Raw genomic sequence first — 24,732 nt, forward strand, 5'->3', positions numbered from 1 at the left:
TTATCAAGTAGTCATGCATAAAACAAATCTGAATCTGGTCATTCCTTAGATCTAACAACAGGAACAATAGAAAATGTGGGAGCCTTCTAATGACAACATAGAGATGCCATTAGCAAAATCTAGATGGAGAGAAACTTTGAAGATCTCTAAAGATTGAATGACTCAGTCTTTTTTATTATTACCTATTAATTATACAGAATAATGGGTTTCATTGTGGCATATTCGTACATGCATATAACATACTTTAATTATATCTACCCTCCATTACCCTTCCTTCCCCCCCATCCCCCTCCACCATTCCTTCATCTTATCTAATAATGATTCAGTCTGACTTATAAATATCAAGAGAATAAAATGGAGACACTATTGATTAAAACAGACTTATGAGACTCATCAAATTCAGTGTGCTAAACTGGCAAAGAAGGGGAAAGAATTGAAGAATTATCTTGGGTTTTCTTTGGAACAAACACAAGAGTAGACTTTCTCCTCCCTGTTCCTGGCCATAGCACCTGCCTTCTGTCACTTGTCAGCATATATTTTGTTTTTTGGCATGCATTTTGAACACTGAATTAACTCCATGGAGTTTTTTTCTTTTTTCCCAATTGATGAAGACTTCATAATGCTAATCTGCTCTTAATGATAACAATGATGGTAATAATAGCATGACAAGTTTCTTGAGTGCTTCTCATGTGCAAGGAGCTGTGTATTATCTCTTTGACTGTCCAAGAGATGTTAATGGAGGTTCTTTGTTATTCCCATACTACAGATGAGGAAACAGAGGCTTTGAGAAGTTGGGTGATCCCACAGCCAATATCAAGCTAGAGACATACAACTGAGAACATGATTCCCTGCCCAGGAAGGCTACCTTCTCAAGTATTTAATTAACAATAAATGTAAAGGAAAAGATTGCCTTTTTGGTTACATGCTCTCCGACACCATAAATATAGTCAAGAAATTCCCTAGCCTCTAATATGAATGATATGAATAGGAAATACAATGAAACAGGCACCCCTTTCAGCTGAGGGATCCGTGACTTTCATGTAGACTGGAGTTCTGCTTTAAATGGTTTGCCATTTCAGGATTGCTTCAGGGATCCTGGTGGTATCGAGGAATGTTTTAGTCTAATAATATTAACCTGAATATATAAAATGTGCTATCTAGGGACCTAATGTACTTTTGCATTAGAGAATAAGAAAGGGGAAAAAAATTAAAAACTAGAGCAGAGAGGTAGAAAGGTGAAGAGGAAAATAGGTTATGGAAATGAGAAGTCAGATTGGGAAATAAGCTTGATGAATAATTAGTGAGAGGAGGGGGTAGGTGTAAAGTTGGGCTTACTTTGCAAATTGCATACTACATGGAACTTGGAAAGATACCACAAGCTGTAAAAAGTTTTGTTTTTTTCAGATCATTAATGAAACCATTTAAACACTGGTAATGTGTTTTAGAAGCCTGGGAGGCCACTGCACAGTTGAGATAAAGACATTTGTCTTATGCCTATTTAACACCTGACCTCTGGGTTTTGGCATTCAACTATGGCTCACAGGGAATCATTTGGACGATACTGGCAATTATCTCAGACTCTGCCCTATTCAGCACACGTCAGAATTTGTCAATATTGTATCAAGAACCTGTTGTCATGGAGGGGGACTTAGAAAATGAGAATAAATTAGAATCACTGATCTCCAACAGCTTTTCTTGAATCTGTGAGCCAGCTATCCCTGGGAGTACAGTTGGTAAATGGAAGCTTAGGCTGTGTATTAAATCATACCTAGGTGTGCTTTGAAATGGTACCTACATGTTCTTTGGACCCTTTTAAAATTTTGTTTTAATTAGATTGAATATAATTCTTATATTGAGTGCATGAATTATAGATAATGTTAGCAAACTAACTGTGACAACATTTTGAGCACCGAAAATACTAGCTTAGGTAAACTTTAAGATATGAATGAGAATGACCAAGGGTGAAATGGGACTATTAATTCAAAACTCAAATAATGCTAATTGAAATCTCTTTTCACGTGGGCCACATAAATCACATCCCTGAGTCCTACCCCTCTGTCATACATTCCAGTTTTTACTGATATCTTTGGTTATAGGTCTGATTGCTTAAAAATTCATAGCCCAGAGATGAAGAGGTTGTGTTTTTGTCACCTCTCTCTACTCTTCTACCAATAATTCGGCGTTTATTAAAAGATGATGTGATATGATAGTTTCCGTAGGGGACTTGATTTATTCTTGGCCTTGAGTTCTCTCCACCCCACCCCCGCCACACACACCACACACACTAAAGATGAAGAATATTATGATTTGGATATGAGGGGTGTCCCCCAAAAAGCTCATATGTGAGACATGTTAAGAAAGTATAGAGGTGAAATGATTGGGTTATGAGAGCCTTAACCCAATCAGTGAATTAATCCCGATGAGATTCACTGATTGGTAACTGGAGGTGGGTCCCTGAAGGTATAACTTGGGGTACATGTTTTGTATCTGGCAAGTAGAGTCTCTCTGCTTCCTGATTGTTGTGTGAGCTGCTTCCTTCTACCACACTTTTCCGCCATGTTGTTTTGCCTCACCTGGAGCCCCTAGGAATAGAGTTGGCTGTCTATGAACTGAGACCTCTGACATGAATCCCCAATTAAATTTTTCTCCTCAAAAATTGTTCTTCTTGTTGGTTCTTTTAGTCAAAGCAATGAAAAATCTGACTAAAACAGAGAAGTAGAATCGACGGCTTCTGGAATACTATGGTAGTTGTTTACATACCAGTTTGTGTTCTTGGTTTATGGACCCAATAACCTCATGGAATAACAAGGCAAACTGAATACCTTAGGGGCCCAATAAATGTAGTTTGTGATTTTATCAAACGTAGGCACTATTCTTAGAATGCTGTATCCAAACACATAAAGTTCATCTCAGGTAGTCACTGTTTTCCCTTGGCTCTGACTTGAGCCTTGTCTACTTGGATTGTTCTACAGAACAACAGGGCCCCACCCTGAAGTCCAGCAGCTCATATAGGATTTCCTCTCTGCAAGGTCAGAAATCGTTGCATTTGCTATTGTGGTAATTTATTATGTTAAAACTCCTCCACCCCATAAACAAGATAATTTAAAACACATTGACGTAAAATAACAAAAGCTATCCCACATAAATAAGTTTCAGAGAGGTTCTTAAAGAGATCTCTGCTTATTTGTGAACCTGAAAGTAATTTTTATATAATTCCTTTACTTTTGTTGTCATTCTCAAAATTATTTAAACATTTAATATATAGACATCTCTGACTCTCATAAAGTATCATCCTGATCACTATATATTCTTCATTCCCATTTGTGTTATAAAATATAAAAATTTTACCAACTCATCTGCTTTAAACTGAGCTGTCTAATATGTTAGCCCCCAGCTACATGGATGACTGAATACTCAAAATGTCACTAGTGTGAGTTGAGATGTGTTATAAGTGGGAAATACATTGCATTACAGGCAGTATAATAAAAGTGTAAAATATTAATTTTTTAATATCGAATATATATTTGGGAGATAATATTTGAGATACATTGAGTTATTACATAAAATTTAATAAATTAGTTTATTTTTTAGATGTTATTAGTAGAATATTTTAAGTTAAATATATGATTCACATATTTCTATTAGAAAACATTTTTATAAACAATACAGATCATTATTGATATGTCATGTCCAAAAGTAGAAAGTTATCAAATCAGACTCTTTAATTAAATGACTTTATTCTGTAAATAGTTTTTAAGGCACAAGACACTGTTTCTATTATTTGCACATTCCTTGAAGACATGCAGTAATATTTTCTAATTACAGTCGATTTTACCTAATGTGTCTTCAATACATATTTCTTCAGCAAATCAATAAATTAATAGAGTAATTCTTTAAAAGTAAAAACCAATTATCAGAAACCTAACAGAATTTACACAACTGTCATTTTTATTTCAAGAACATTTAGTAATATCATTTATTTTATTCAGTAAAATAAGTAAGCTCATATGCTCATAACAAACTGAGTAAACTGTTTACTTTTTGGAAAGGATATTTGACACTTGCTCCAGATTAGAGAAAGAGTGATTAAAATTCCAATTGAACTTTTCTAGAGCTACACAACAGGAAAAAGCTCTTGATGCTTTATTTTGACATTGGGTGAAAATATCAGAGTAGATGGTATGTACCTAAAAACACAGGAATTATACCTGAATTTTGTTTACCTCTGATATAATTCTGCCTCTCCCTTAATGAAAGAGGAAACTTGAAAAATCACCAGAAATCTGGTCCCTGGAATTCTATGAGACTGTGAAAGCTGCATTTCTCATTTCTGACTTCATAATATCAGAACTGGAAGAAGTAATAAAGAAAATACTAACAGCTTTGAATGAGATTGTCTGTGACTGGTTATCATGTGACTAGCAGGACCTGCATAATGTTATCTTGACTGGCATGAAAGAAAACTTATGTAATCATCAGGAGGAAGTCTTACAGAATTGGCAGGTGTAAAAACATTAAGAAATCAACTGTCGTTTCCCTAGGAACCTGGATGCCCCAATTTCCCCTAGGAACTCGATGCCATCATTGGTAATCTTAGTTGCATTCTTGATGGTATACATATTTCAGTCAGGGAAACCAGACTGATCATTTTCTTAAGGGTCCAGAAAAATGTTTAACTTAAACATGAAAGTACTACTACTCTTCTTCCACCTAAGGTATTCCCTTAATTCCAGTGGCTTCTCACTTGTTCTGTAACACAGGGCACCTTTTAATATTGTTATTGGTGAGTTTGAAGATAGATGCCGAGACTCATTCATTTCATTTCTACCATCTAGTGCCTGGTGTGTACTAGATGTTCAATAAATGGTTGAGGAAGAAAGAGAAGGGGAAGAGGAAGGAAAAGCACCTGAGTGCTTCTTGCCTCTGACTGGAAACACTTTTAAGAAGCATTTTAATGGGAGGAAGGGAAAGGGTGAGGAGGATGGTGGACAGTGGAGAGGTGTGAGAAGTCTCCAGATCCCTATTTTGTTCTGACACGCACATGTGCTTTACACAGGTCACTGTTTATTCTCCCAATTTTCCCCCACCAGTCAAACCCACCTGTAGTTTGAATGAACACATGTTTCTGAGAAATTTTAATATGATTAAATCCCTCTCTTGGCTGAGTTTTCTACATACTGATTCTAGATGAAATTTTCCAGAGTGCACTTGTGAAAATGTAGATAAGCGAAGTACGTCCGTTGTTCATTTGAAGATATAGATAGAATGGGGTTTGGGGGTTTTTGTTTCTGTTTTTCATAGCCTTGTTTGGTTTGTACCTTTTACAAGCATCTTCTTTATATTGAGTATGATGGTATTCTAGGTGTTCTTTCTTTGTCATTTTTTTTTTCTCACCAGGCAAACCTGAATGGGACTTTTCAGTTATAAAAAAAATAGACATAGTCTTAAAGATGCATGCAGGACAGATGTTTGTTTTAGATACTCATGCTGGGCTTTCAACATATGCTTGGTTACCATTTCCTTCTCACTCTCTTGAGCTCTTTTCCACTCTTATCAACCACATTCCCATATCTCTGCACCTCTCCCTGTTCTTCCATTAAACCACGACACAGTTTTCCAATGGACCTTTTCACTTATTCATTTAATAAATATTTATTGGATTTCTAGTATGTATAATCAATCACTGTGCTAGTCTAAGCATAGGGGTATGAGCAAGTTACAAATCTTGCCTTCAAGAAGCTTAGCGTCTAATTTGATACAGAGACAAATTGTAATATAGCATGTAAATAATGCATGTAAGCAAATGAGTAAACCAGGTTATCGTTTCTGAGATACCAAAGCAAGGAATTTTTGGTTCTAGAGTATTCCTGGGTTTTCTTCTTTTCAAAGGAAGGACAGAACTTGAACTGGAAATGATAAATCCTTATTTGACTTTGGATTTCAAGTTAGACTTTCTTCCTTCTCCTCTATCTCCTTTTTATGAGAAATGCAGGTGTATGTGTGTGGAGGGATGGCAGCTGGAATTCTACCACTTTGGGCCTCTGCTTAATGGTCAGATTGTGGAACTGGTGGGATGTGGAAAAGGGTATAACATGACAATAGAAAATTAATATTTATTTGCATTTGTATAATTGCTAGAGATGGTGAAAATTTTTTTTCATATATTTGTTGATTGTATATCTTCTTTTGAGAAGCGTCTGTTCAGTTCCTTAGCCCATTTATTGATTAGGTTATTTGGGTTTTTTTTTTTTTTTGGTGTTAAGTTTTTGAAGTTTTTATATATCCTGAGGATTAGTACTCTATTTGAGGTGTGTGTGGCAAAATTTGCTCCAACTTTGTAACCTCTCTCTCCTCATTTTACTGATTGTTTCTTTTGCTAATAAGAAACTTTTTAGTTTGAATCCATCCCATTTATTGATTTTTGATTTTATTTCTTGTGCTTTAGGAGTCTCATTAAGGAAGTCAGGGCCTAATCCTACATGATGAAGATTTGTCCCTACTTTTTCTTCTACTAAGCAAATTTTCTGGTCTAATTCCTGGGTCCTGATCCACTTTGAGTTGAGTTTTGTGCATGATGAGACATAGGGGCTTAATTTCATTTTGCTGCATATGGATTTCCAGTTTTCCCAGCACCATTTGTTGAAGAGGCTATCTTTTCTCCAATGTATGTTTTTGGTACTTTTGTCTAATATGAGATAACTGTATTTATGTGGATTTGTCTCTATGTCCTCTATTCTGTACTATTGGTCTACAAATCTATTTTGGTGCCAACACCATGCTGCTTTTGTTACTATTGCTCTGAAGTATAGTTTAAGTTCCGGTATTGTGATGCTACCTGCTTCCCTCTTCTTGCTAAGGATTGCTTTGGCTATTCTGGGTGTCTTATTTTTCTAGATGCATTTCATGGTTGCTTTTTCTATTTCTATGAGGAATGTCATTGGGATTTTGGTTGGAATTGTATTAAATCTGCATAGTGCTTTTGGTCGTATGGTCGTTTTGACAATATTAATTCTGCCTATCCAAGAACAAGGTAGATGTTTCCATCTTATAAGATCTTCTTTAATTTCTTTCTTTAGCATTCTGTAGTTTTCATTGTAGAAGCCTTTTACCTCTTTTGTTAAGTTGATTCCCAAGTATTTTTTTTTTCAGGCTATTGTAAATAGAGTAGTTTTCCTCATTTCCTTTTCAGAGGATTTGTCACTGATGCACAGAAATGCATTTGATTTATGGGTGTTGATTTTATATCCTTCTACTTTGCTGAATTCATTTATTAGTTCTAGAAGTTTTCTGGTGAAATTTTTTGGATCCTCTAAGTAAATTCAAGTTAAAACTACTCTAAGATTTCATCTAACTCCAGTCAGAATGGCAGTTATTACATGTTATTAAGTGTTGGCAAGGATGTGCAGAAAAAGGCACACTTATACATTGCTGATGGAACTGCAAATTGGTGCGACCAATCTGGAAAGCAGTATGGAGATTCCTTAGAAAACTTGGAATGGATCTACCATTTGAGCCACCTGTCTCACTCTTTGGTTTATACCCAAAGGACTTAAAAACTGTATACTACAGTGATGCAGCCATATCAGTGTTTATAGTAGCACAATTCACAGTTGTGGAACCAACATAGATGCCCTTCAATAGATAAATGGATATAGAAACTGTGGCATATATATATACAATGGAATATTACTCAGCATTAAAAGATAATAAAATCATGGCATTTGCAGGTTAATGAATGGAGTTGGAGAATATCATGCTAAGTGAAGTAAGCCAATCCTAAAAAAACCAAAGGCCAAATGTTTTCTCTGATAAGTGGATGCTGATCCATAATGGATTGGGGGGAGCATGGGAGGAATGGAAGAACTTTGAATGGGGCAAAGGGGAGATAGAGGAAGAGAGGGAGCATGTAGGTAGGAAAGATGGTGAAGTGAGATGCACATCATTACCCTAGGTACGTGTATGAAGACACAAATGGTGTGACTCTACTTTTTGCACACCCAGAGAAATGAAAAATTGTACTCCATTTGTGTACTATGAATTGAAATGCATTCTGCTGTCATGTATAATAAATTATAAGAAATAAATAAAGAAATAAAATTAATTGGTTTTGAGTAACGCCAAAAACATGGAAAACTTGTGTCCTGATTTCTACTTGTAGAATTTCTTTTTAGTGGACCCTGAACCATTCATGGTAACAGGAGATGAGTAGAAAGACCAGTATTGTATAGTTAACAGAAAATATAAAAAAGACTTGATGTTTTCCCACATTTGGGGTATGGATTGAAGAAGTCCTCATATGCTCCCCTATATGCAAAGAGGCTCAGGGCACCAAGAAAGGCCTAGTGTAGGAATGAGGAGGTTTCAGAGTGCACATCGGCATGACAAAGTCCTTAGTCCCAGCAGCAGATAGCAGCATGAAATACAAAGATATTGAACAGGACTCTTGTTATGTTTCATTATGAGACTATAATAGCCTATAGAACTGATGGATCACCCATTGGACAGTCAGAAACATCAAATAAATTTTAAAAACACACAAATATATTAATGAACTAACAGTGAAATCAGGAATACAGAGACAAAGCTGTGAATTTTCATTGAGAACATTAGAAAACTGAGTGAATTTGAATTTGAAGATTAGATGGAGAGTAGACTCCAGAAAAATAAGCAAGTCCCAAGCCATTCCAGGGTGGAGAGACTAATAGAAAGTTCCTTCCTTACCCTTATCACATCCAGGTTCAAACCTCAAATGCCTTCCACATGAACTAGAAATAAATCCATCTGGCCTTCTCTCTTCCCCACAAGGAGAATGTGAAGAAGTTGTCTTTCTCAAATGTTGAATGGAATGGAAGGGAGAATTTCTGCTGCTAACTTAAAATCATAAACTCACCTCTCACCTAGTTTGTCTAGAAGTCACAGCAATAGATTGTGCTTGCCAAAAATCTAAACATCAGAATTTATTTTAAAGTGGGTCAAGTTCCTGGTTGGAGCAAACACAAATCCTCTCCATCAGAATAGCTTTACTGCAGGTCTCGCATGAATTTCCAAGAATTAAAAATTCAAAAAAGGCACAAGGAAAGAAGACACTATAAATAAGAACTAGCTGAAATAACTGAGCAGAATCAGACCTGCAACCATTCTTAGTGACTGCAATTATCAGAAAAAAAAATTATAAAATGCTTATGTTTTGAGGCATCTGGTTCTTGGTTTAAAAACCTATGTGTAATTTCTTAGGCCTGACCAAAGACAACTACAAAGTCTACTACCTGATGGGCCACGCAGTGAGAGCTGCCATCCCTGGGTCAGACTTGGGGCATGGCCAGTACACTTCAGTCTCTGATGCAAATTGCAGTTAGGACCTCAGGCCCCCTGGCTAGTAATGTTCTTTCATATATTTGCATTCCCAGCCCCTTCATTCCCAGATGTCTTTATTTGAGGCCTTGGTGGAGGTCTTCAGGTGCCTTGTGGAGATCTCCGTGGAGAAGAGAAGGGATACTGAAGACCCTTTCTTTACTCTGACTCAGGATCCAGTACTTTTCCACTCTCAGCCCAAAGTCCATAAAGCTGATAAAGCCTGTTGTTCCAGGCCCCTCAACAGTGAGACCACTCTTACCATGTGCTGATCTACTTGACTCTCCACCATAGACCATTCCACAGGAAAAAATGGGGCAGGGAGAGTGGGAGCTTCTTCCAGTTTTAGACTTTTGTTTATACCATCCCATAAAATGATTAAAGGTGTAAATTCCTCATTTTGGGCTGACTGCTTTAATTGGCTATTCTAGCTGATAACTCAGCTTTCTGACAGTTCAACTAAGTTTCAGTTATCTTCAGAATGTTTTAGTAAAAAGGAATTATAAAGCACAGTGAAGCAGAAGGAATATTTTAAGAGGCTGATTTGAGAAGGAATCAACCAGAATAACTAGGAATAAAAGAGATAATAATGGAAATTTAAAAATTAATATGCCAATACATCACAATTTAACTGCATAACATCAAATACAAAAAGAAGATTTTAAAAACCTCTAGAGAGAAGACAGAATCTCTCCAAAGTAAGGCTGGATGACAGATGTTCTCAGGAACAATAGTGAAAGCAAAAGGCAGTCAAAGTGCCTTCCATAAGCTATAAAAAGTGTACATCTAAAACTTAAATCCAGAATTCTACATTCTGCATAGCTATAGAAAAAGGATATTTTAATAAATATAACCCAAGTTTTTCTAACAGAGCTGCAATATTCTACAGGATGTTCTTCAGGCACAAGGAAGGGAATTTCAAAAAGCAAGCAGGAAAGGCAAGGAGAATCACAAACCAATAGAAAAAAAAATTGAATAAGTAAGTGTAAACAGTATTAACTATTCAAAACAGGAATAAGAAGGTGTGTAGACCAACAGTGCTGTTTCTTTCTTCCTGGGCACTTAGATGGCAGTTCCTGTCCTTCCTCTGAACCAGGACTTGAATCAAAGTGTGAAATATGATATATCAAGAACTATGTAATGTTTTGAACAACCAACAATAAAAAATTTAAAAAAAATAATAGTATGCAATAAAAAAAAAAAGCATGGGGATTTTGGGACTGAATCCTCACAACAGACCTGTAAACAGACAATGCATCTTACCAGTCTGATGGTGCTGAGCGGGTGGATGGCTCACTTTGTCTCTCCCATCTATGTGGTTGGAAGTCAATTCAGAAACAGTTCAGTTTACAAATGGAGGCTCCCGCCAGGTGTGGTGGTGCACACCAGTAACCAGAGACTTGGGAGGCTGAGGCAGGAGGAATTACAAATTGGAAGCTAGTTGGGGCCATTTAGCATGACCCAAAATAGAATGTAGCTCAGTGGTAGAGTGTCCCTGAGTTCAATCCCCAGTACCAAAAACAACAACAAAAACAAATGCTCCCTCCCCCAAATAAAACCCCAACTAAAACAATAACAACAAAAAAGAAACCAAAGTGGAAAGAAGGAAGGAAAAAAGTTAGTTTACCTGAATCCCTGAAATACTGCGTGGGAGGGGGTTTGCCAAACAGAGTTATACCTAACCCAATGCAGATTGTAACAAAATTAAGAAATTAAGTTTTGTTTCATTAACCCCTTGAGCATTATCTTTGTGGCTACTCACATAACCAGACAATCGATATTAACAAATAAAAACCAAGATAGAATTAAAATACAAAACAATAGACTTGGAATTGGAAGAAGGAAACTTAGGTATTAGTCAGATGGAGAATAAACTATTGATTCTTTAGACTTTCGTGAGTGAATTTGTTAAGATTTCTGTCATATAAATAGAATGTGTAATGGTCAAAGAAATAGAAAATAAAAAAATTAAATGTCAAGGAGTACTTAGTTTTTCCAAAAGAAGAGAAAAAGAAGAAAAAGCAAGAATAGCAAATGCAAGACAAATACACAATACAAAGTTGTTGCCAGAAGTCATTAAAGTGTATCAGTTATTATAAAAAAAAACAAGAAAAAAAGGTGGGCTGTGGTGGTACACACCTGTCATCCCAGAGGCTTGGAAGTCTGAAGCAGGAGGATTCAGAGTTCAAAGCCAGCCTCAGCAAAAGCGAGGCACTGAGCAACTCAGTGAGACCTTGTCTCTAAAAAAAAAAACCACAAAATAGAGCTGGGGATGTGGCTCAGTGGTGCCCTGAGTTCAATCTATGTTACCAAAAGATAAAAAATAAATAAATAAAAAAAATAAATACCCCCCCCCAAAAAAAACCCTCAAGTGGAGTGTAAAAAATGATCTAAAGAAGAGCACTCTTTAAAAAAAAAAGGTGCAGAAAATTTGGTAGAAAGGATTGTAGACTTGAAAATAAAAGATTGAAAAAGAAATAAAAATAGAAGAAAGATCTAGCAATTTTAATATAAGCAGAATAGATTTTAAAGAAAAGACATTATTAGAGAAAAACAATGTCATTAAATTGAAAAACCTTTCAGTTTTCCATGGAGATATTAAAATTCAAAGCTGTTATTAGTAGCAGAACCTCAAAATAACTTTATGATATTGTACAACTACAAAGTGAGACAGATAAATCATCCACTAGAGAGTCATTGTTGGAGCTCAGTAATGATGGATAAAGAAGGAGAAAAGCATAAGTATATAAAAGATACAAACATCAAAGCTATTGTTTTTAATTTAATAGAAATGTGTTGAAAACTACATGCAAAAACTGAGAACATGCCTTCTTTTCTTCCTGCACTTGTGAAATCTATTGAAATTGACTCCAATTGTACCCTCCTTAAAGTTTCAATAAATTTCAAAGGATTAGAATAGTATGGACCAACTTTCTTATTAAGTTGCAATCAAATTAGAAGTTAAAAAAATAACTAGAACTATCCCAATATTTGGACATTAGGAAATTCACTTTAAATTAGACATGGGACAAAAATGTAAATGGAAATTAGAAAATATTTAGAACTGAATGGTTTAAACCATTAGAACATATTACATATTAACTTGTAGAATATAATTAACGGATCTCCCCAGAGAAAATGTCAATTTTTTTTTCTCTTAAGAAAAATACTGAATTAAGCATCTTTTCAGCCAGTTTTGCTGTGGTAATGTGCAGCATCTTAGTGCCTTACAATGATAATTGTTCATTTCCTTTTTGTATAACATGTAAAGATGGGCCCCTACTAAACATGATTTGACTGATGATTTTTTTTTAATTTACAGTGAAGTGAAAGCATATACATTCATTAGAAATTGTACTTTGAATTTGATCTTTTCCAAGGCTAGCAATTTGTGTATCTTTGTTGTATTAAGCAATGGAGGCTCCCAGTCCTCCGTGTATCATGAGGGTAAACTGAGACAGTATGCTGTGTTGCTAAGCTGGAATGCTCTGTAGTTTAGGTATATTAAGTGCATTTTTGACTGAAGATATTTTCAACTTGTGGTGGCTTTATCAGCTGCACATGTGTAGATGGGAGTCAGTCACTGATCTGCCCCAGTGTTGTTCTGCCCTGCACTGTGGGTCTTCTCATTCCAGGACCCAGGCTGAAGGAGTTTCTACAGAGACCAGTCTATTCTTGTACTTAAGGGCAAGGTGAAGACCAAGAGAACTAGTGGAAACTCATTTGTACCTTAAGCTTCTATTAAAAACTGTCTCACTGTCAAAGAAGGTTATGCCCAAGCCTGAAGTCAAAGTTTGACATGTATTAAAGGAAATAACATTCACTGTCTGCTACCTGTTATCTGATTTTTAAAATTCATTTTCCTTCTGCAATCAAAATATATTTACTCCTAACCATAAGAATGTTACCTTTAATATCTTGTTTCAATCTTGTCATCAATTTCAAAAGTTAGGGTTTCATGATGGTCTTTCTCTTACATGAGGATGTAGAGATCTATCAAATAAAAAAGTGTTTCTCTCAAAGATATGGTCATGGGATTGTGAAGAGTAACTTCAACCCTTGGAAAAAGGATAAGAAATGTTACTTGATTAGGCCTTATTTTGCTAGGTCTACTGTTTTCCCGGTGCTAAATTATTCTCTCTGGAAGAGCAGTCATTTCTATTATCCTTCTTGGCTACATCACAGAAATGTATTGAATACCGAGCATCTTGGGAGCTGATCTTGCTTAGCTGGCTCCCTCCTTCTAGAGAGCTGAGGTCTGAAAGTTGTTTTACGCTTAATACTTAGAGGTTCTTTTAATCCAAAAGTTTTGGAACTTTGGCATTATAACTGCTTAAATTTGTGGGGTTCTAAAAATGATTTTATTTCAGTAAAAATATGAAAATAATTATATTCTCCTGTTCTTTGGAGATGTGCTTTTCTCTCAAGACTTATATAGATAATGTGAACTAGGAGTCTTCAAGAAAATATTTGAGAATTCCTGCTACTAAGCCTTTTTGTCCAAAGACTGGTATGATTTTCTAGAAGTCAGTTTAAACCATTCTGTGTTTTTAACAAAGGATATGAAGGACAATGCCTTTTACTTGAGCATGTATCTTAATCTGAGCTTTTGTTGTTCAGAGCATTTATTTTCTATTGATTGGTAATAGGGATTGAACTCAGGGGCGCTACTGAGCCACATCCCCAGTTCTTTTTATTTTTTATTTTAAGATAAGGTCTCACTGCATTGGTTAGGGTCTTTCTGAGTTGCTGAGGCTGCCTTTGAACTTGTGATCCTTCTGCTTTAGCCTCCAGAGATGCTGGTATTACAGGTGTGTGCCACTGCACCTTACTCTATTTATAATTTTTTACTGCTTAGAAACAGTTCTGTTTTCTAACTCTTCAATCCTGAGAATGGTTCTTTAATTTATGTCTTTCCTGCTTACAAAGCAGCCCAATTCTTTCCTGAGCTCACTTGACAATTCAGAGGAAAAGGAATAATGCAGTAATGTTAGTGACATTCTGTTTGGAAACCTGTTCTCCCAAAGCCACTCTTTAACAAGAAGATAGATTATCTACTTCCCACGTCATTGGAGATGACCCTTTGCTAAATATTTTGCCATTGTCAACCACAGGTCACCATCTTCCCAGCGTTCAATAATAGTTTGTGACTAGTCTCTTAGCCTCAAAGTCAACACACAGATTTCCAAAGGTTTGTTATAGGAGTGCTTCACTTCAAGATAGCAATATCTGTTTTTGTCAATTTTGCTATGGTAACAAATGAGTTCAAAAGCTTTGTGATTATGATAACAAAATTCGATCTCTTGCTCATTGTTACATAGAATCCTGGTTCTGCTATAATTCTGCTACAGGTTTTTGGGTGGTCTCTGCTCCACTGTCTTCCCATTCTGTGACCCAGGCTGAGAGTCCTGCTTTTGTGCCAAGAAGCCCAAATGTCTCTTAAAGGTTCTGCCCAGAACTGGAAGTAAAAGAACTGCCATCCTTTCCCTTTCGCTCACATTCCATTATCCAAAGCAGGTTCCAGGGCTGAGACCACAATAATGGGCAGAGAAGTACAGTCATTTTTGTAAGAAGGGTGACATGAATGATCACAATAATAATGAAATTTAGTATATGATCCCATCTTGAAAAATTTGAAGAGAACAACACAATAAACCACCATCTAAAAATGGAAAGAAAGATTTTTAAAAATATGAGAAATAAATGTAACAAAAAAAAACACCAAAAAATATTTATCAGACTAAATCTTTTCAAAAAGAACAAGTAAAAGTGAGAAACTTCTGGCAAGCTTGGTCAAGTCAAATGAAAGAGAGGAAAACAAAAAAATGTTAAGAATGACAGAGAGGCTATATATCCAGAGATGTAGCCAAGATTGCAAAGAAATAAGGGAATCATATGAATAACTGAAATGGAAAAGTTAACATAGAGAACTAACTCTATAGAAATATGTGACTAATCATTACTCATAAAAAATGTGAACACCTGGATGATACTATAAAGAAATGGAATCAGTGATTAAAAATACTAGACCCAGTCAATTAAAACAAAAGATCCAGATGGTCTCACAGGCAAATTTATTAAACATTCAAGGAACAAATGCTTTAATCTTAGACAAAATATGGTAGAGAAAAAGAGATGCCAAAGATTAAGAAGCTTCTGTTCGTCTCAGTGAGGGTTTTTCTAAGAATGATTAGCATATAAGACAGCAAATTGAAGCATAGACCCACCCTGAATGTGGGCTACACAGAAGCTTGGATGGAACAAAAAGTTGGAAGAACAAGGAAGCAGTAGCAGATACAAGCTTGATACTTCTTGAACAGGTTCTTGATTGCTGCTGGATCACCTGAGGGTGTCAGACTTCAGCTCCTTCATTCTTGCAAAGTAGACTTTGCCCAGTTACTCTCCAGGGAGTTTACAGGCCTTCAGTCCCTGGCTGGGCTGCATCACTGATCCCTTTTATTCTGAGGCGTCAGCTTCTTGACAGAGCAGCTATTGGTTCCTCCAGCTCTTCACCCTGTAGACAGCCATTGTGGGGCTGCTCACCTTCTGGTTGTGTAAGCCAATCTAAAAAATCTTAACTCCCCTTTTTATAATCATATATATATGATTATAAAATCATATATATATGAATATATAAAACCAATAGAATATATGTATAAAATCATATATATTACATATATATGATATACACATGTACATGATATATACATATGCATCATATTACATATATATGATTTTATGCATATATTCTATTGGTTCTGTTTCTCTAGAGAATCCTAATACAGACATGTAAGTCATTGGTAATATATACATAGTTGCAATTGCATGAGAAGTCCCATAAAGTTGAGTTCAGGATGATACTGCAGCACATTAGGAAGCTGTTCCCTGTCAGGCTTGGGTATTGAATTAGAAATGGGTAGGTAGGGAAAGCCTCCTGGACCTAAAAGATAAGGAGTATTTCATTAGCGGAATTTTCAACCAGAACAAAAAGGGATATATGGATATACGTGGTGCCATGTTTTTTCATGAGCTAGAGTGATAATCCTTTAAAAAGGCACATTTTGGCCCAAGACAGAGCTGGGCAAAAGGCTCTTTGAGATTCCCATCTTCATAGCCCTTATCATTATGTATTATCATATTTCCTTATTTGTCTTCCCTTCTAGATTTGGTCTCCTCAAGGACTTCTATCTCTTTTCCTGTGATGCCTAGGCCCAAAGTAAGTGTTAAAAATTTTTAGTAAATTTTGAAACAGTGAAAGAATAATCGAAGGGGAAAAGTACATTGGTGAGTTGAAAAGATTCGAAAGGAGAAAAATCTGAGAACTTGCAAGAAACCAGTTCAGAAACAGACTGGAGAGAGGAAGTGTCTTAATTCCAACAAAATCCTTTTAGTCTCCACTGAACTATGCTATCTAATCCATCAAAGAGTGGTGCTCTCTTTTAGTAAGCTGCTTCAATTTGTTATTGGTGTATTAATTCTAGGAATCAGTACAGGCTTATCTAAAACATAATCAAAGTCAGGTGTGGTATCACACACCTGTAATACCAGCAATGTGGGAGGCGGAGGCAAGAGGATTGCAAGTTCAAAGGCTCAGCAATTTAGTGAGGCACTAAGCAACTTAGTGAGACTCTTTCTCAAAATAGAAAATAGAAAAGGGCTGGAAATGTGGCTCAGTGGTTAAGCATCCCTGGGTTCAATCCTTGGTAATAATAATAATAATGATAATAATAATAATAATAATAATAATAATAATAATAAATTTGGTTATAAGATTTGATTCTACAGAGGTGATCCAAAAAGGAGATAATTTTTCTATCTGGTGTAATAAATTAAATTGTACAGATAAGTGAGTGATTTCTATACCTGAGTTAAATTCATTGCTATGGCATTAGGCAGTGCCTGCTATGTTTTCTTGGTGATATAACCCTGACAAATTAAAAAGCCAAACAGAATACAATTTTGCATTGTGTTCTGGGCTTGCAAAAAGTGATACAATACAACTCCAGGGGTTTGGGGCAAGTACTATAATGAGAGCTTATTACTGGGCTCTAGCTTTGAATGGACCTTGGGTTTTCCTTTTAAGTAGAAGCCTGTATTATAGGACAAAGAGCTTTATCTTTTCTGACGGGAAAGCTAAGAATAACTGTTCTTTATGAGTCATGCAAACACATTCCAAAATGGGCTTTCTTCTATGAAACATCTGTAAGAGCTCTTCCTGTCCTTTCCCACCACCTCAGCCCAGGTAGAGCCAGCAGGCAAAGGATAATGGGCAGGGGTTATTTTTACTCCATTGAATTTCAATAAAGGAAGAAAAAATAATTCACAAGACCAAATAATATTTTAGTTCTCTGTCTTCAGAGACAAATGTGCCCAAGTGTGACCTTTGGTGACAGAAACTGTAGAATTCTTTTTCAGCCTGTAGTTGGTGCCAATTTCTCAGCAATAGAGAGAATTCGAGCTCCCTGATTGGGCCTCATTTCACCATCTTCTGTGAGGAAGATCATTTGAAATTTGGAAAAATGTTTTGACCTGAATGGTGTTCAGATTTCCCTGGGGAGCTCCCTAAAGCTTCATAAATGAATCTAATTTCTTGTATTTACAGAATATTGGCCCTTTGGCCTCAAGATACAATGTGAGGATACTGTTTTCACATATATAAGAATCAGAAAGAAATTTTATTTGTTTTAAATAAAATCTTAGATTTTTCTAATAAAAGTTTACTAGAGAGAATTGGGAAAAAATGGATGGGAGTAGAAGGATAATTTCTTGTGGAGGTGGGGGAACCAGAGATTGAACTCAGGGGCACTTGACCACTGAGCCACATCCTCAGCCCTATTTTGCATGTTTTTATTTAGAGACAGGGTCTCACTGAGTTGCTTAGTGCCTTGCTTTTGCTGAGGCTGGCTTTGAACTCGTGTCCTCCTGCCTCAGCCTCCTGAGCCACTCGAAGGATACTTTTTTGATAGAGTTTTTGGCTGAAGAATTTTGCCAATCAAAGGGCATGGGGGGAGGTTGTCCATGATGGGACAGTGGATTTTTATCTCCAGCACACAATTACAGAGGAGCAGAAAAGGAATGTGGTCTCATTTCACACTTTACAGCAACCATTTTCTTTGCTTACAGTTAACTTTCTCCTCAGCTTACAGGTCGGATGTAATATTGTGTGGCTGTGCAATTTGGAAGAAAAATTTGCCATCCCTTCTGTCCTTGTTAAGATCTGAGAAATAAAAAATATCCAGAATGCACGTACATGGATTACAAATCAACAACAAAAAGGATCTACTTCTAGTTTACTTCACTTATCCTAGAGAAAATAGAGATTCTCACAGTAAATGTTGCTCCATGAAATAGTAACTGTACAATGTCATAAGAGCTCTCATAAAGTAGATGCTCAGTAATATTTATTGAATGAAGAGAGGAAAAAAAATATTGGTTTATTTTCTAGCCGAATGTCTGTTTCCTTGTGGCTTGACCTCAGAGTGAAACAAATAAAAACCAATCTGGCTAGAATATTGTAGTTTGTTTTTTTTATACCAATTCAGCAAATCAGCAAATTTCCAGCTTCTACCGCATCAAATAACTAACAACAGCTGCTTAATGAATCCTCAAATTAGAGGGCTTTTCCTCCCCCTTTATATCCCAGCATGGGAGAGCTAATGGAGGGCAAAATTTACAAAAATAATTAAAATGATGCCAGCTTTTTACAAGACAGAGGAGGGACTGTGACTAGCAAAGAGTACAAGGACCAGCAGCTGCAGATGCCAATTTGAAGAAGCAACCACCTTTCTCACTCTTAGGAGAGTGGGCTTGTTGTCCGGCAGCAGCCCTTTCACTGATGAAAACTCTCGTAGAAAACCCTGGCAAACGTACCAAACACGAGGAGGCCTTTCCATGGCAGTACCCTGGTTGCCATGATTTCATAACTGGCTCGGGTTCCTCTTTGTTGTGTTCTTGTGCTGCAAAGCAACAGAAGAATCAGAAATATGCCTGCAGGGCTTTTGATGGAGCACAGTTTTTTTTTTTTTCCCCCAGAATTTATTTCTTTTGCCATCTGCATCAAAATAACATTTTTTTTTTACGTTCAGTTTGAATGCCCTCTCCAATGCACATCAGTTGCTTAACATCTCTCATTTTTCACTTCTCCAACTGCCCCCATGTTTCCCAGCTAAATACATACTTCCTTTGAATCCTTTGTTCTTTTTACTCTTCAGGTTCCTGCCTCCTTTCTGATTCATTCTTATGTGCAACCAAAAGAATAGATAGAAATTTTTTCAACAGCAGGATTATTAAATTATTTTAATGCAAATTTTTAGTTTAGATAGATAGAACCACCTTATAGGGGTCTCTTAATTTCCAGAAGAACTATGATATATGAAAAGTTGGTTGATACTGAATTTCATCATTGCTCCTCTCATGTCACTGCAGTTTCCATTATAAACTTGGGAAAAGGTAACCTTTGCAGAAGATAATCAGTCACAAAGGAAATAATTTTAAAATCAGAAGCAAGCAATTCTCCACTGCCAAAGGGGTATTTTCTTGTTTGAAAATTATTGACATGGTCGTCCAGTCTTCTCAATTAAGTGCTTTGTTAAATAAGCTATGTGTTTCCTTCTCTAAATGCTGGAAGAGATGACATTTTAAATGAAAAAGTATTTCTTGGCTGAAGGGCAGTTCTGGACTTGTGAAGGAATATTCTTTCCTGCTCAGTCAATCACCATTTTAGTCTGACATTTGCATCAATCTGTGCCTAAGGGATGAGTGAGGTAATGAGTTGTGGGTACAAAATGTACCTCTCATCACTTTAAACAGAGTATTTTCACCTCTGTGCAATAGCTATTTATAGAGCACCTACTGAGCTATGCTATGACCCCAAAATAAAGTGTGCAAATGTCGTCCTGGTTTAGGGGTGCAGCTCAGTGGTAGAGAACATGCTTAGCATGTGCAAGGTCCTGTGATAAGTCCCCAGCCCTACAAAAATAACTAAATAAATAAACAAAAGGGTTTCTTACCTTCAACAACTAGCTATGCTAAAACATGATAAGCATTTATATCAGTTTCAACTTACAAGGGACAGAAAATGCATAGTAGCTTAGACACAAGTTTATTGGCAGCAAATGAGTGAAAGGTACATGGGCAGGGCTGGCCTCAGTCATGGCTGGATTTAGAGACTCAGCATCAGGTCTGTTGTATTGGCTGTGATCCTTCTGTAGGTTCAATCCCTCCCCAGTTAGACATGATAACAAGATGGTTCCAGAAGCTTTCCCATAATCACATCCTTTTGGGTAGAAAAGAGACAACATCTCTTATGGATAACTGGTGAAAATACCCTGGACTTTCTTCCAATGGGAACGACTTGGCAAATTCCTTTTGTGACGTGAACAAGGAAACAAAGTAGCGTCATGTTGATTATGGAAGCTGTTCACAGAGCCACAGAAGGGGATCTCGTGCTCTGATTGGTCATATGCCAAGATTCAGTGATCTAATTGGCTAGATCTGATTTATGTTTTACCTGTGAAGTCAGCAGTAGAGCCCAATTTCTTAGACTGGACAGTTGCTTCCCAAAGGAAATTCACTGTATTTATTAGAAGAAAGAGGAGTGGACTAAAATTGGCCCTCCATGGTGTTATACTGAGTAGTTAAAAAGCATATTTGAGTACTTACTGTGTTTTGAACATAGTACTAAACACTTAAATGCTTTACCTCATTTATTTCTCTCACCAACTTTATAAGGTGGTTATTGTTTATATTCAAATAATGAAAGTTTCAAAACTTAGGTAGCCTGCCTAAAGTCACACAGAAGGAGGTGGAACCAGGATTTATGCTGTAGCATATTTGGGGTCCTGGGCTGTGAAATCTCATTGCTCTAAATACCAAATAATACAACCTCCACAACTAATACTTGTGGGTACTTAATGTGCTACGGGCCTGAGTGCATTGTGAGCAAAGTGCTAAATCCATGCAGAGCATAGCAGTTTATCTCCCAAGAGAGGCTTTATATAGATAAAGAAGTGGACACAAAACTTGAGCCTCCCCCTTGGCATGAAGAAAGGAGCAAGGCTAGCAAAGTGGTTTGAATAGTGGTGGTGACCGTGCCAGGTCTTAGGGAAGCTGTTTTCAGTAGCAGGGGGCTATCAGAATGTCTGTAGACTCAGAAAGGGCCAAGAGAGGCAGCAATTGATAACGCAAAAGAAAACAGGGAGTTGTTTATGTGGCAAAGGCTCAGGGGAGTGGGAGGGACTGAGATTAAGAGCTTCCACGGAGGTTTTAGCCTTGGATAAGAGGGATACCTTTTCTTTTAAGACAATTGGAAGAAAAGAGGATGGGCCAAAGAAAAATAATAGCTTCTTTGTAAAAGAAAATATCTCTCTTCACATTTGTGCTAAGGCTGCCCAACCCTTTACATGAAATCAGTGGTGTTGCTCCTTTAATTCTGCTGATTCCATCTCCCTCAAGGTCATCCAGGTTTTTGGCTGGCTTTACAGAGTGTTTTCAAAGCATTTATCATATTCCATTATGGAATTCTTATCAAGTTTGTTTGTTTATTTATGAACCTGGCTAGGTATGCTAAAGATGTTACAGTAAATGTCCCCAAAATAACTGGTTCCACCTTATCAGCCAAATTACATTGTTATATTTTGTGCGTGTATGAATAAGTAACAACAAATCCCATCACTATGTGCAATTATAATTAACCAATAAAAATGTGGAAAACAAGAAAGAGAAGGAGAAACGAAATCCTCTTTAAATAAAAGAAATAGTTTCACAATATTTTAGAGAATATTGTATAGCTTGTTATTTACAGCTAAACATACAAAAGTTTGTTTCCAAGAAATTGATAGACTAAGCTAACTAGCTACAGTTTGTAATTTAGATATATTGGCAACTGGAAGTAACAACCTATTGCTTCATAATTAATTGACTTGGATCTTTTTAAAATTAATTAGTTGAGAAGTACAAAGATTGATGTGCATGAGGTCCCTGGTGCTCCCATCAGATATCAAGGTCAAGCAAGAGATTATGGCTATTTTACGTGTCAACTGTCTGCTCAGCAGTAAGTCAACCAGCCAATTATTACTGATGGGCTCCCTAATTGTCTTCTCCAGGTTCTGTTGAGTCTTCTAGTAAATCCACAAACTGTGTTTTCTAAATATTGACCTAGTTTAATTATAGCTTTATTATCCAGTAGGCTTTGTTTTTAAATGCACATCATTATTGAGTATTCAATACATGCCAGCTCCTCCATTGAGACAAAGACTTTATTTCTTTCTTTTGCTCACAAGATCCCTGTGAATTAGGAGTTCAAAGAGATGACCTAACACAATGGTGAAAGCCAAGACTTTCTAGATTTAGGTCTTAGCACCATTATTAACTGCTGGGTGACGTTATGCAAATTTCTTACCCTTTCTACCTTTCAGTTTCCTCATCAGTAAGATGGTGATAATAATAACATCTTTTTTTTTTCCCCATAAGCATGTATGGATTAATCAGTCTGTGTAGTATTTAGAATAAAACAGGGCTGTCACATATTGTCATGACTTTTCTGCATTGTCACCTGCTAATAATCGTAATATGTATGTTTCTGAGCACTTGCATGCTTTTAAGAATTTTGCATATGTTAATTGATGAAATCCTTCCAAGAATCCCATAAAGTAGACATGACATGAATTGAATGAGGGTACTAGGGCACAGGGAAGACTGACAGCTTGCCTAATGTCACCTAATTACCAGTGAAGGAACCTGAATTTGCTCTCAAAAGTTCTAGCCTCAAAACTTATGCTTTCAACTACTCTTCTGTAGTTGCCAGGTTTTTCTAGTATTCAGACACACTAAAATGCAATCCCTGGAAGGAACATTGTTCTTTTATGACCCTGTCATTACAGGTGTTCTTGGCCTGGAATGCTCTGCTCCCTTGCCCTATTCAGCCCAAATAGTCAACAACAGAGTCACCTCTTCTGAGAAAACTTTCTTGATGCTCTTGTAATAGAGTTGTTTGCATCTTCCCTTGCAGCACCACAGAATCCCAGGCTTTTCTCTTTTATGGCACACTTATATGATACTGTTCGTTTAAAAAAAAAAAAAAAGAAGAATCCATAAATATTTACGAGGTCACCAGTGCTTTTCCCTGAGTCCCTTTCTTCACGGAACTTGCATTCTCCCCAAGGAAGACAGACTTCAGAACTTTGGAGAAATAAAAGTTTTAAGACAATTCCCAATCTTCAGAATGACTTTTGGAGAAGATATGAGTTAGTGCAGACAAAACCTGAGTGTGCTGCTTTAACTAGGTGTTTGGAGATGAGACTTGAGTATTGGGAAGTAGCCAGACATGACAAGATAAGCAAGGACAGCATTTCAAGGCGGAGGACCAACAAATGCAAAGTCCTTTCCTTGAGATCAAGGTTGCTGCATTTAACCATTATTTATTTACATGTTTTATCTCCTTGCTTAAATTGTGGATTCTTTAGAGCTAGACCTATGTCCCATCTGTCTTTGAACCCCTGTTGTGTTCAGTGTATTTCCTGGACAATGTTCTCTGATGGCCAATTGCTTGTCTAAATCGTTGACACAGTAAACTGTTATCCAAGGTTTCTTATCCTCCTTTCTCTTCCTTCTGTGTTTTTCATCTTGTTGTTATTCTGAAATGAGCTCTGTGTTTCTGTTTTTCCTTTCTAGTCCCTTCTCCACATCTATGTTTTCATTTGGAGCTACCTGCTCCCACATGAATTTCTCTTGTCCTTTGAGCTTTTATGTTACTGTGGGCAATTCCGTCCTGAGCTGCAGGGTTCTAGCCGTTGATAGGGTCTTGGGATAGGGAACAAAGCAGCTCAGACATCTTTTTCTTCCCTTTTTCTCCCTACCTTCTTTCACAGACCCTGAAAAAGTCTTTCTACTTGGGGTCTGACACCAAAGCTAAAAGTATACCCAGGTGACTGAGACCTTTTTTTTTTTTTCTTTTGGCAAATGAGTGGCAGTTGGTTCTCATTTTAGCTATGTTGTGGGTGCTGGCTTTGGCAAAGGGGCTACCTTCATGTTTGCTGCTCACCCCGGGAAAAATTTTATTGCTTAATTGCGCTTAGAGATTGAAGTTAGAGAAAAAAAAATTACAAAAAAAGCAAAAAGGAATGGCCGATTTTACTAGCTAACTATAAAGGATTTCTACAGTTTCTTTTCTTCCATCTGATAGAGAAAAGAAGCGAAGGCTGGGCCTTTGTTTTGCAGGGCAGCTTTCATCTGCTCCCCAGGAGTTTATACTGCTATTCAGGAGGAAAAGATAGCTGAGGCTGAGCTCAAACCTCCCCTGGTGCTTTAAAGGCCATCTCTTTTAATGGCTGACTCACTGAGCCTACAAATCAGAATTGAATCAGCTCCCCCCCCCCCCCCCCC

At 36.8% G+C, this 24,732-nt stretch overlaps 1 long non-coding RNA gene across 3 annotated transcripts in view; it reads left to right on the plus strand.

Moving 5' to 3' along the window:
• Window positions 1–24,732, plus strand: part of LOC125617158 — a 71,314-nt gene that overhangs the window by 40,110 nt on the left and 6,472 nt on the right. For all 3 annotated transcript variants that reach the window (XR_007348044.1, XR_007348050.1, XR_007348041.1), the window contains one exon: window positions 16,515–16,567. This is a non-coding gene — a long non-coding RNA (uncharacterized LOC125617158). The remainder of the gene's footprint in view (window positions 1–16,514; window positions 16,568–24,732) is intronic.

Source organism: Marmota marmota, unplaced genomic scaffold, assembly GCF_001458135.2.
Source record: "Marmota marmota marmota unplaced genomic scaffold, marMar, whole genome shotgun sequence".
In the NCBI taxonomy this organism is placed as follows: Eukaryota; Metazoa; Chordata; class Mammalia; order Rodentia; family Sciuridae; genus Marmota; species Marmota marmota.